This window comes from Phyllostomus hastatus, unplaced genomic scaffold, assembly GCF_019186645.2.
Source record: "Phyllostomus hastatus isolate PE091 unplaced genomic scaffold, TTU_PhHast_1.1 phas_contig_30, whole genome shotgun sequence".
Classification (NCBI taxonomy): Eukaryota; Metazoa; Chordata; class Mammalia; order Chiroptera; family Phyllostomidae; genus Phyllostomus; species Phyllostomus hastatus.
In genome coordinates, this window is record NW_025333841.1 from 8,965,261 (window position 1) to 8,976,799 (window position 11,539).

An 11,539-nucleotide genomic window follows, 5' to 3' on the forward strand; every position below is an offset into this window, starting at 1 on the left:
CAGACAAGGGTTTAATCTCCAAAATATATAAAGAACTTACAAGACTGTACTCTAATAAGACAAAAAATGCAATTAAAAAGTGGACAAAGGACTTGAACAGACACTTCTCCAAGGAGGACATACAGAAAATCCAAAGACACATGAAACGATGTTCAATATCGCTAGCTGTCAGAGAGATGCAAATTAAAACCATAATGAGATTCCACTTCACACCAGACAGAATGGCCATCATAAACAAAGCAACAAACAACAAGTGTTGGAGAGGTTGTGGAGAAAAGGGATCCCTAGTACACTGTTGGTGGGACTGCAGACTGGTACAACCACTATGGAAAGGAGTATGGAACTTCCTCAGAAAACTAAAAATGGATTTGCCTTTTGATCCTGCAATTCCACTGCTGGGACTCTATCCTAAGAATACTAAAACACCAATTCAAAAGAACCTATGCATCCCAATGTTCATAGCAGCCCAATTTACAATAGCTAGATGCTGGAAGCAACCAAGATGCCCATCAGTAAATGAATGGATCAAAAAACTATGGTACATTTACACAATGGAATTCTATGCAGCAGAAAGAAAGAAGGAGCTCCTACCCTATGCAACAGCGTGGATGGAGCTGGAAAACATTATGCTAAGCGAAACAAGCCAGGCAGTGAAGGACAAATACCATATGATCTCACCTAAACAGGAACCTAAATAACAAAACAAAGAAACAAACAAAATGTAACCAAAGACACGGAAATAGAGGACAGGCTGACAGTGACCACAGGGGAGAGTAGAGGGAATTTAAGGGGACAGTGGGAAGGGTTCACAGGAACAAACTTAAAGGACACATGGTCATAAACTAAGGGGAGGGTGGTAATGGGAGGGAAGTGGGGAGGGGTGGGAGGGGGAATGGATTGGGAGTAAAAAGGAGAAAACTGTATTTGTACAATGATTAAAAAAACAATAGAAAAAAGCAATCATAAAAAAAAGTGTTAAATGAGATCATGTAATGTAGCTGAAAACCAATGAATGTTAGGTCTCTTCTGTTTCCTCATTGACATTGTATCTAGTGGAATCTTTTTTTAATTTCAAAAATGCATTTAAGATTCTAATACAGTAAGGATTTTAAAATAAATTTTATTGTATTTATGAAAGGCATTTGAAACACTGCAATCATTTGACCTTGACTTTTTTCTTTAAAACTATATTAGCAGTTGGATTTTCATGATAAAGTATTAGTTGTACACAATCTTAGAGTACATAACAGGTTTATTTTATCTCATTGTACATGTTTTTAAATATGTACATGTATTTACCTGTGCCTCTTCTCTGAAAGTCCCTCAAACAGTAACTTGCTTAGTACATAGCATCTAGAAGAGGACTGCCGAAGACGGATAATTCTTGGTCTGAAAAATAATAGACTTCTTGAAATTTGACAGACCATTGTGAAAATCTTTAAGTGCTCTTTAAATTTTTATTTTTCAACCCTGACTGGTGTGACTCAGTGGACTAAGCTCTGGCCTGTGAACTGAAAGGTCTCTGGTTTGATTACCAGTCAGGGAACATGCCTGGGTTGCAGACCAGGTTCACAGTTGGGGGCACGTGAGAGTAAACTACACATTGATGTTTCTCTGTCTCTCTTTCTTGCACCCTTATTTATTTATTTATAAAAATAAATAAATAAGCACTTCAAAAAAATTTAACTAGGCCCTTCCCTTTCTTTCCTCCCTTATCTTCTACCCCCTCCCCTCTTGTCCCTTGTCTCAGACACTGGTCCACAGTGTCTGCAGCATTATGGATGAGATACCAGACAAATTCACATGGATTACCGAGTCCTGTGGAGGAAAAGGGATGGCATGGCAAGTCTCTCAAGGGGAGAGCACCTCAGAGCATCCTGGCCACTCCCTCAAGAGAAGAGTGCCCTGACCCTTGCCTTGACAAGTTTTATTGGGTTTCAGTTTGCAAGGAATACAGGTAAAGTTCATTAATCATTGTCAGGCAGTAAGGATCAAACAATAGATAGCATACAAAGAACTACGAGGGCTTATTCTGAGTCAGGGTCTGTTAGCTAAAGGGTTACAAAACTTCGGGAAACATACTCATTTCCTGCTTGGGCCTTTATCATTTAATTAAGAGCATTCTTAGCAAAGCAGGTTTCACAGGAGTTTATGTCTCCTTTCTCAGGTTTGATCACCTGGGGAGCCCACTCTTTCCAGCACAGGGCTGCACCATCCTCTGTCATTGTTTCAGGCTTAAGTCTGGCAGAGGAGGCAAGACAGCAAACAGATTAGGAGACTTCTCACAGGCAGAATGAGAACTCAGGCTTTGTCAAAGCTGAGGGGTGAGGGCCCATCACCCCCTTTCTCCATAGTCCCCAAGTCCTTCCCTGGGGCCTCCACATGATTATGCCTGTCCTAGGTCATTTCCCCCTTGGGGAATCTTACCCATCATTGGCTAACTGATCAAGCACTGGGGGCCAGTTATGGATGAAGTAAAAGGAGCAGAAGCGGTGCTCCTGCCAGGGAGGTAAGCTTCATCTCCTTAGTGGCTTATGGTCTGAAGGTCGTTCACTCAGTCTTAGCCATGCAGGGGGTGGTTACAGCTCCTGAAACTGGGCAGGGTGGCTCCCAACAGTCCCTGTCAGTTTGTTCCTTGTTTCCTAGTTAAGGAACAAATATAAATGACCCATGGACATTGACAGTGGGTGGAGATTGACTGTGAGAGCAGGGATGGGTATGACTTGGGTGGAGGAAAGCAATGTGGGCAATGGGGGAAAATTGGGACAATTGTAATAGAAAAACAATAAAAATTTTTAAATGCAAATTAATTTTTTTTCAATTACAGTCAACACTCAATATTATTTTGTATTAGTTTCAGGTGTATAGCATCGTAGTTAGACAATCATATACTTTATAAAGTGTTTTCCCCAATATATTTAGTATCCACCTGGCAGTATACATCATTATCACAAAATTATTTACTATATTCCTATGCTGTACTTTATATCTCTATGACTATTTGATAACTGCCAATATGTTTTTCTTCATGCTTTGACCTCTTTCACACAGTCCCCCACCTTTCTCATCTGGCAAATCCATAGACATAGTCTATGTCTATGAATCTGTTTGAATTTTATTTGCTCATTAATTTTGCTCTTTAGATTCCACATATAAGTGAAATCATACAGTATTTGTTTTTCTCTGAATGGCTAATTTCACTGAGCATAATACCCTTGAAGTCCAGCCATGCTGTCACAAATGGCAAATTTCATTTTTTAAAAACATATTTTATTGATTATGCTATTATGGTTGTACCATTTTTTCTCCTCTTTATTCCCCCCTGCCCCATTCCCCACCCCCCACCCCCACCTTTCAGCATTCCTGCTCTTTAGTCCATGTCCATGAGTTGTACATATAAGTTCTTTGGCTTCTCTGTTTCCTATATCATTCTTAACCTCTCCATGTCTATTTTATGCCTACCAATTGTGCTTCTTATCCCCTGTACCTCCCCACCCCATTATTCCCCTCCACACTGAAAACCCTCCATGTGATCTCCATTTCTCTGGTTTTGTTACTGTTCTTGTTTGCTTAGGGTTTTTTGTCTGTTTGTGTTTTAGGTTCAGTTGTTGAAAGTTGTGAGTTTGTTGTCATTTTACTGTTCGTGTTTTTGATCTTCTATTTCTTGCATAAGTCCCTTGAAACTTTCATAAAATAAGGGCTTGGTAATGATGAACTCCTTTAACTTGACCTTATCTGGGAAGCACTTTATCTCCCCTTCCATTCTAAATGATAGCTTTGCTGGATAGAGTAATCTTGGGTGTAGGTCCTTGCCTTTCATGACTTTGAATACTTCTTTCCAGCCCCTTCTTGCCTATATATAAGGTTTCTTTTGAGATATTAGCTGATAGTCTTATGGGAACTCCTTTGGAAGTAACTCTCCCTTTCCTCTTGCTGCTTTTAAGAGTTTTCTCCTTATCTTTAATCTTGAGTAAATTAATTATGATGTGCCTTACTGTGTTCCTTCTTGGGTCTAATTTCTTTGGAACTCCCTGGGCTTCCTGGACTTCCTGGAAGTCTATTTCCTTCACCAGATTGGGGAAGTTTTCCTTCCCCACTTGTTCAAATAACTTTTCAATTTCTTGTTCTTGTTCTTCTCCTTCAGGCACCCCTATGATTCTGATGTTAGAGTGCTTAAAGTTGTCCGATAGGTTCCTAAGCCTCTCCTCATTTTTTTTGAATTTTTGTTTCTTCATTCCATTTCCATTGGATGTTTATTTCTTCCTTTTGTTCCAAATCATTGATCTGAGTCCCAGTTTGCTTCCCTTCACCATTGGTTTCCTGTACATTTTGCTTTATTTCACTTCCTATACTCTTCATTTCTACCTTCATTTTGTGACCAAGCTCAATCAGTTCTGTGAGCATCCTGATTACCAGTGTTTTGAACTTTGCAACAGATAAGTTGTCTATCTCTTCATCTCTTAGCTCTTTTTATGGAGTTTTGATCTGTTCTTTCATTTGGGCCATATTTCTTTACCTTAGCACAACTGCTATGTTGTAAGAGGATGGAGCCTTAGGTATTCACCAGGGTGGGGCAACCTTCTGTGTTGTGTTGTGGCACTGTGTGTAGGGGAGGGGTCAGAGAGGAAATAATGCTGCTCACTTGCTCTGCTCTAGTCCTACTTTCCAACAAACTCTCATGTGAGAATGGGAGTTTCTCCCACCATGAAGTGTTTTACAACTAACTTTGAGTCTTTAGCTTCTTGTTCAACCAGCCTCACCTCAACCACATGGTCCACCACTTTGCCAAGGGACGTCTCTGCTCGGCTGCCCATCTCCTGTATCCACCCCTCCTACCAGTCTGGGTGAATGTTTCCTTAACTCCTTGGTTGTCAGAGTTCCGTGCAGTTTGATTTTCTGGCACTTCTGGTTGTTTATTGTTTTTAAATTGGTTGTTATCCTTCTTTTGATTGTATGACGAAGCAAAGCATTTCTATATATGCCTCCATCTTGGCTGGAACTCAAATATCATTCTTTTTATGACTGAGTAACATTCCATTGCATAGATGACATCTGTCCTGAAAGTATCCATCCATGTGCTATGAAAAATAGATATTTATTGTAGAAGATACAAGATACAAGAAACACTGTACAAAAATCAATGATTCCTTAGTCCCCTTCAAAGTTATGACCTTTCTGAGGAAATCTGGTTCACTGGTAACTATTTGAATCAAGTCATTAACAACTGCAACACGATGTTCCTTCTGCCCTGGTAGAAGAAGCTGGGAAACAAATTTTGCCATGACACATTTCATGCAAAGATCCTGCATCAAAATCTGAGACACAGTTGTTTTTGGAATCCCCTTCTAGTTCTTGCACTTTCAATCACTGATCTTTATTGATTGCAATCTGTACACTTTCAACATTCTCAGGTGTTCTGCTTGTTGCAGCCCTTCCAGAACAAGGATCTCTTTTAACAGATTCTCAACCATCTTTGGAGAGTTTGTGCTACACTTTTATTTGGGCTGTATTCATTGCCCAAATAAAAGCCTTCTGAATCATCTAAATAGTTTCCCCAGAAGAATGTTCAAGTTTAACGCAAAATTTGATGCAGATTTGTTGTTCTACGTACTCAGTCATTTTGAATGTAACAGTCACACAGTACACATGCTCACTCAATGGCATCCACTGCCCCCACTGACTGATACAGTGAAGTCGTCCTTGTTCATGCATGCACATTTTAGTCCACTCTCCTTGGTTTCCAGATTACATCTCTGTCATACACACCATTCTCATTATATTAACAATGGCTGGACTTTCCCTGAACAGAACTCATATGTATATCTCTTTTTTCCCTTTTAAATTTAAATTTAATTTTTCATTGAATTTATTGGGGTGACATTGGTTAATAAAATTATATAGGTTTCAAGTGTATAGTCTTATAATATATCATCTATATATTGTATTGTGTGTTCACCAACCCAAATCATGTCTCTTTCAATCACCATTTAAACCCTTTTACCCTCTTCTACCTCCCCCACCCACATATCCTTCTGATAATGAGCATACTGTAGCCTGTCTGTGAGGGATTTCTTTTCAGTTTCTGTTTTGTGTTAACCCTTTAACCTTTTCCACACAGCCCCCTACCCTGATCTACAATTCAACTTCTGGGAACTTATCAAAGAAAACTGAAACACTAACTTGAAAGAATATATGAACCCTTATGTTCATTGTATCATCATTTACAATAGCCAAGATCTAGAAGCAGCCCAAGTGCCCACCCATAGATGAGTAAGTAAAAAAGCTGTGGGACATTTACACGATGGAATACTACTCAGCCATAAAAAGAGAGAAATCTTACCTTTTGCAACAGCATGGTTGGGCCTGGAGAGTATTATGTTAAGTGAAATAAACAAGTCAGAGAAAGACAAATACCATATGATTTCACTTATATGTGGAATCTAATCAACAAAATAAACTAACAAACAAAATAGAAACAGACTTATACCTATCCTTTTCTATTTTTAAAATTTTTTTATACTTTACATTCAATATTATTTTGTGTTAGTTTCAGCTGTGCTAATGGTAAGATGATAATATACTTTACAAAGTGTTTCTCCTGATATTTCCAGTACCTACCTGGCACCTTACATAGTTATTACAATATTATTGATTATATTTCCTATGCTATAATTTACATCCCCATTACACTTTTGTAACTACCAAACTGTAGTTCTGAACCTCTTCAACTTTTTCATGCAGTCCCTCACCCCCGCTTCCCTCTGACAACCATCTGTGTCTATGAGCCTGTTTTTCTTTTGTTTATATTAATCTTTAGATCCCATATATAAGTGAAATCATATGGTATTTGTCTTTCTCTGACTGACTTATTTCAGTTAGCATTATACCATCCAGGTCCATTAATGATGTTGTAAATGGTAAGATTTCATTATGCTTATGACTAATATTCCTTTGTATATATGTACCACTAGATATTAATTGATTTTCTGATATTGTACGAAACTTGCATACCAGGAAAAAAATCCCAATTTTTCATATATTACTGATGTTCATTTGCTGAAGACATTTGCATCTATGTTTATCAGAGATATACATTTTTTTGTAATGTCTTTGTCTGGTTTTGGAATCAGAACATTGCAAGCCTTGTAAAATGTTATTGCGAGTGCCCCCTTCCTTAAATGTTCTGAAATAGTTTTATAAGAATAGGTATTAATTCTTCTTTGAATATTTGATAAAATTCCCTTGTGAAGCCATCCAGGTCAGGACTTTCTTTTTTTTGAGTTTTTTTAAAAGATTTTATTTATTTATTTTTAGAGAGGAAAGGGAGGGAGAAAGAGATAGAGAGAGAAACATAAATGTGTGGTCGCTGGGGGTCATGGCCTGCAACCCAGGCATGTACCCTGGCTGGGAATCGAACCTGCGACACTTTGGTTCACAGCCCATGCTCAATCGACTGAGCTACACCAGCCAGGGCTGAGTTTTTTAATTATTGATTTGACTTCATTGGTAGTAATCATTCTGTTAATATTTTCTGTTTCTTCTTGATTCCATCTTGAAAGCTTATATGTTTCTAGAAATATATCTATTTCTTCCTGTTGTCCAATTTCTTGGCATGTAATTGTTCACAATATTTTCTTATACTCCTTTATATTTCTGTGATGACAGTTGTCAATAAGTCATTTCTGACTTATTTATTTGGGTTCTTCATCTTTTGCTCTTTAAGAGTCTGGTTATTTGTTGGCTGGTGTAGCTTAGTGGATTGAGTGCGAGCTGTGAACCAAAGGGTCACTGGTTCAATTCCAAGTCAGGACACATGCCTGGCTTGTGGGCTAGGTCCCCAGTTGGGGCCACGTGAAAGGCAAGCTCACATTGATGTTTCTCTCTCTCTCTTTCTCCCTCCTTTCCCTTTCTCTAAAAGTATATAAATAAAATCTTTAAAAATAGGAGTCTTGTTAAAATTTTATCAATTTTGTTTATGCTTCCAAAGAACCAACTGTTGGTTTTGTTATCTTCTCTTTTTTTTTTCCGACTGTATTTTTTTATTTTAGTCATTTTTTCTTTTTTTCTTTTTTCAATTTTTTATTTTAATCATTGCTCAAGTACAGCTTTCTCCTGTTTACTCCCAATCCAGCCCACCAACCCAACCCTCCCCACTTCCCTCCCATTACCACCCCCCTAGTTTTTGTCCCTGTGTCCTTTAAATTTGTTCCTGTAAACCCTATCTATTCTCCCCTGAAATTCCCTCTTCTCTCCCCTCCATTCACTGTCAGCCTCTCCTCTATTTGAGTGTCTTTGGTTATATTTTGCTTGTTTCCTTGTTTTGTTGTTTAGGTTCCTGTTTAGGTGAGATCACATGGCATTTGTCTTTCAGTGCCTGGCTTGTTTCGCTTAGCATAATGCTTTCCACCTCCATCCAACCTGTTGCAAAGGGTAGGAGCTCCTTCTTTCTTTCTGCTGCATAGAATTCCATTGTGTAAATGTACCATAGTTTTTTGATCCATTCATTTACTGATGGACATCTAGGTTGCTTCCAGCACCTAGCTATTGTAAATTGTGCTGCTATGAATATCGGGGTGCAAATGTTCTTTTGTATTGGTGTTTTAGTGTCCTTAGGATAGAGTCCCAGCAGTGGAATTGCTGGGTCAAAAGGAAGATCCATTTTTAGTTTTCTGAGGAAGTTCCATACTCCTTTCCATAGTGGTTGTACCAGTCTGCAGTCCCACCAACAGTGCACTAGGGTCCCATTTTCTCCACAATCTCTCCAACACTTGTTGTTTGTTGCTTTGTTTATGATGGCCATTCTGTCTGGTGTGAAGTGGTATCTCATTGTGGTTTTAATTTGCATCTCTCTGATAGCTAGCGATATTGAATATCATTTCATGTGTCTTTGGATCTTCTGTATGTCCTCCTTGGAGAAGTGTCTGTTCAAGTCCTTTGCCCACTTTTTAATTGGGTTGCTTGTCTTCTTAGAGTGGAGTCATGTAAGTTCTTTATATATTTTGGAGATTAAACCCTTGTCTGAGGTATCATTGGCAAATATGTTTTCCAATGCAGTTGGTTCTATTTTCTTTTGATACTGTTTTCTTTAGCTGTGCAGAAGCTTTTTATTTTGATGGGATCCCATTTGTTTATTTTTTCCTTTATGTTCCTTGCTCTAGGGAACATGTCAGTAAAAAAGTTTCTTCGTGAAATATCTGAGATTTTCCTACCTACGTTCTCCTCTAGGACTTTAGTGGTGTCATGGTTTATATTTAAGTCTTTTATCCACCTTGAATTTATTTTTGTATAAGGTGTAAGTTGGTGCTCAAGTTTCATTTCTTTGCATGTAGCTGTCCAGTTCTCCCAACACCATTTGTTGAAGAGGCTATTTTTACTCCATTTTATGTTGCTGCCTCCTTTGTCAAATATTAATTGACTGTAGAGACTTGGCTTTATTTCTGGGATCTCTGTTCTGTTCCATTGATCCATGTGCCTGTGTTTATGCCAGTACCAGGCTGTTTTGATTACAGTGGCCTTGTAGTATAGTTTAGTGCCAGGTATTGTGATCCCTCCTACTTTACTCTTCTTTCTCAAAATTGCAGCAGCTATTCAGGGTCATTTATGATTCCATACAAATTTTTGAAGTGTTTGTTCTATGTCTGTGAAATAAGCCATTGGTACTTTAATGGGTATTGCATTGAATGTGTAAACTGCTTTGGGTAGTATGGACATTTTGATGATATTAATTCTTCCAATCCATGAACATGGTATATGTTTCCATTTGTGTCTTCCTTGATTTCTTTCCTCAGTGTTATGTAGTTTTCTGAATACAGGTCTTTTATCTCTTTGGTTAGGTTTATTACTAGTATTTTAGTTTTCTTTTTGCTATTTCAAATGGGATTTTTCCCTTGATCTCTGCTTCTGCTGTTTCATTGTTGGTGTACAGAAATGCCTTTGATTTTTGGATATTGACTATGTATCCCTCTGGTTTGCCAAATTCATTTATTAGGTCAAGCAGTTTTTTGTGGAGTCTATAGGATTTTCTATGTACACTATCATGTCGTCTGCAAACAGTGACAGATTTGTTTCCACCTTTCTGATTTGGGTGCCCCTTATTGCTTTTTCTTCTCTGATCGCTGTGGCTAAAACTTCCAGTACTGTATTGAATAGAAGTGGTGAAAGTGGACATCGTTGTCTTGTTCCTGATCTTAATGGAAATGATTTTAGTTTTTGCCCATTGAGTATGATGCTGGCTGTAGGTCTCTCATATATGGCCTTTATTATGTTGAGGAATGCTCCCTCTATTCCCACTTTGCCGAGTGTTTTTATCATAAATGGGTGCTGTACCTTATCAAATGCTTTTCCTGCATCTATTGATATGATCATGTGATTTTTGTCTTTGCTTTTGTTTATGTGATGTATTACATTTACTGATTTGCGAATATTGTACCATCCTTGCATCCCTGGAATGAATCCCACTTGGTCGTGGTGTATGATCTTTTTAATGTATTGTTGGATGTGGTTTGCCAGTATTTTGTTGAGGATTTTAGCGTCAATGTTCATCAGCGATATTGGCCTGAAGTTTTCTTTCTTTGTTATGTCTTTATCTGGTTTTGGAATTAGGATGATGTTGGCCTCATAAAAAGAGTTTGGGAGTCTTCCATCGTTTTGGTTTTTTTTTTGGAATAGTCTGTGAAGGATAGGGGTTAGCTCTTCCTTAAGTGCTTTGTAGAATTCTCCTGCGAAACCATCTGGTCCAGGGCTTTTGTGTGTTGGGAGTTTTTTGATTACTGCTTCAATTTCTTTTGCTGCTATTGGTTTGTTCAGGCTTTCTGCTTCTTTTTCATTGAGTTTTGGAAGATTATGTTTTTCTAGAAATTTGTCCATTTCACCTAGGTTTTCAAATTTCTTGGCATACAGTTATTTGTAGTAATTTCTTACAATCCTTTGTATTTCTGAGGTATCTGTTGTAATCTCTCCTCTTTCCTTTCTCATTGTGTTTATTTGGGTCTTCTCTCTTTTTCTCTTGATGAGTCTGCTTAAAGGCTTGTCGATTTTGTTTATCTTTTCGAAGAACCAGCTCTTAGATTCATTGATCCTTAGGATTGTGCTTTTAGTCTCCATTTCATTTGATTCTGTACTAATCTTGGTTATTTCCTTCCTTCTGCTTGCTCTGGGCTGTCTTTGTTGTTGTTACTTGAGTTCTTGTAGACATAGGGTTAGGTTGTTTTTGTCTGAAATGTTTCTAACTTTTTAGGTGGGCCTGTGTTGATATGAACTTCACTCTCAGGACTGCCTGGCTGTGTCCTGTAAGTTTTAGGTTGTTGTGAGTTCATTTTTTTGTTTCTAGAAACCTTTTGATTTCTTCCCTAATGTCATTCTTGACCCATTCATTGTTTAATAGCATGCTATTTAATCTCCATTATTTTGGCTGTTTTGGGTTTTTTTTCCTTGGGGTTGGTTTCTCGCTTCAGTCCCTTGTGGTCTGAGAAAATGCTTGGTATGTTTTCAATTTTCTTGAAATTGTTGTGGCTTTTTTTGTGTCCTATTATGTGGTCTA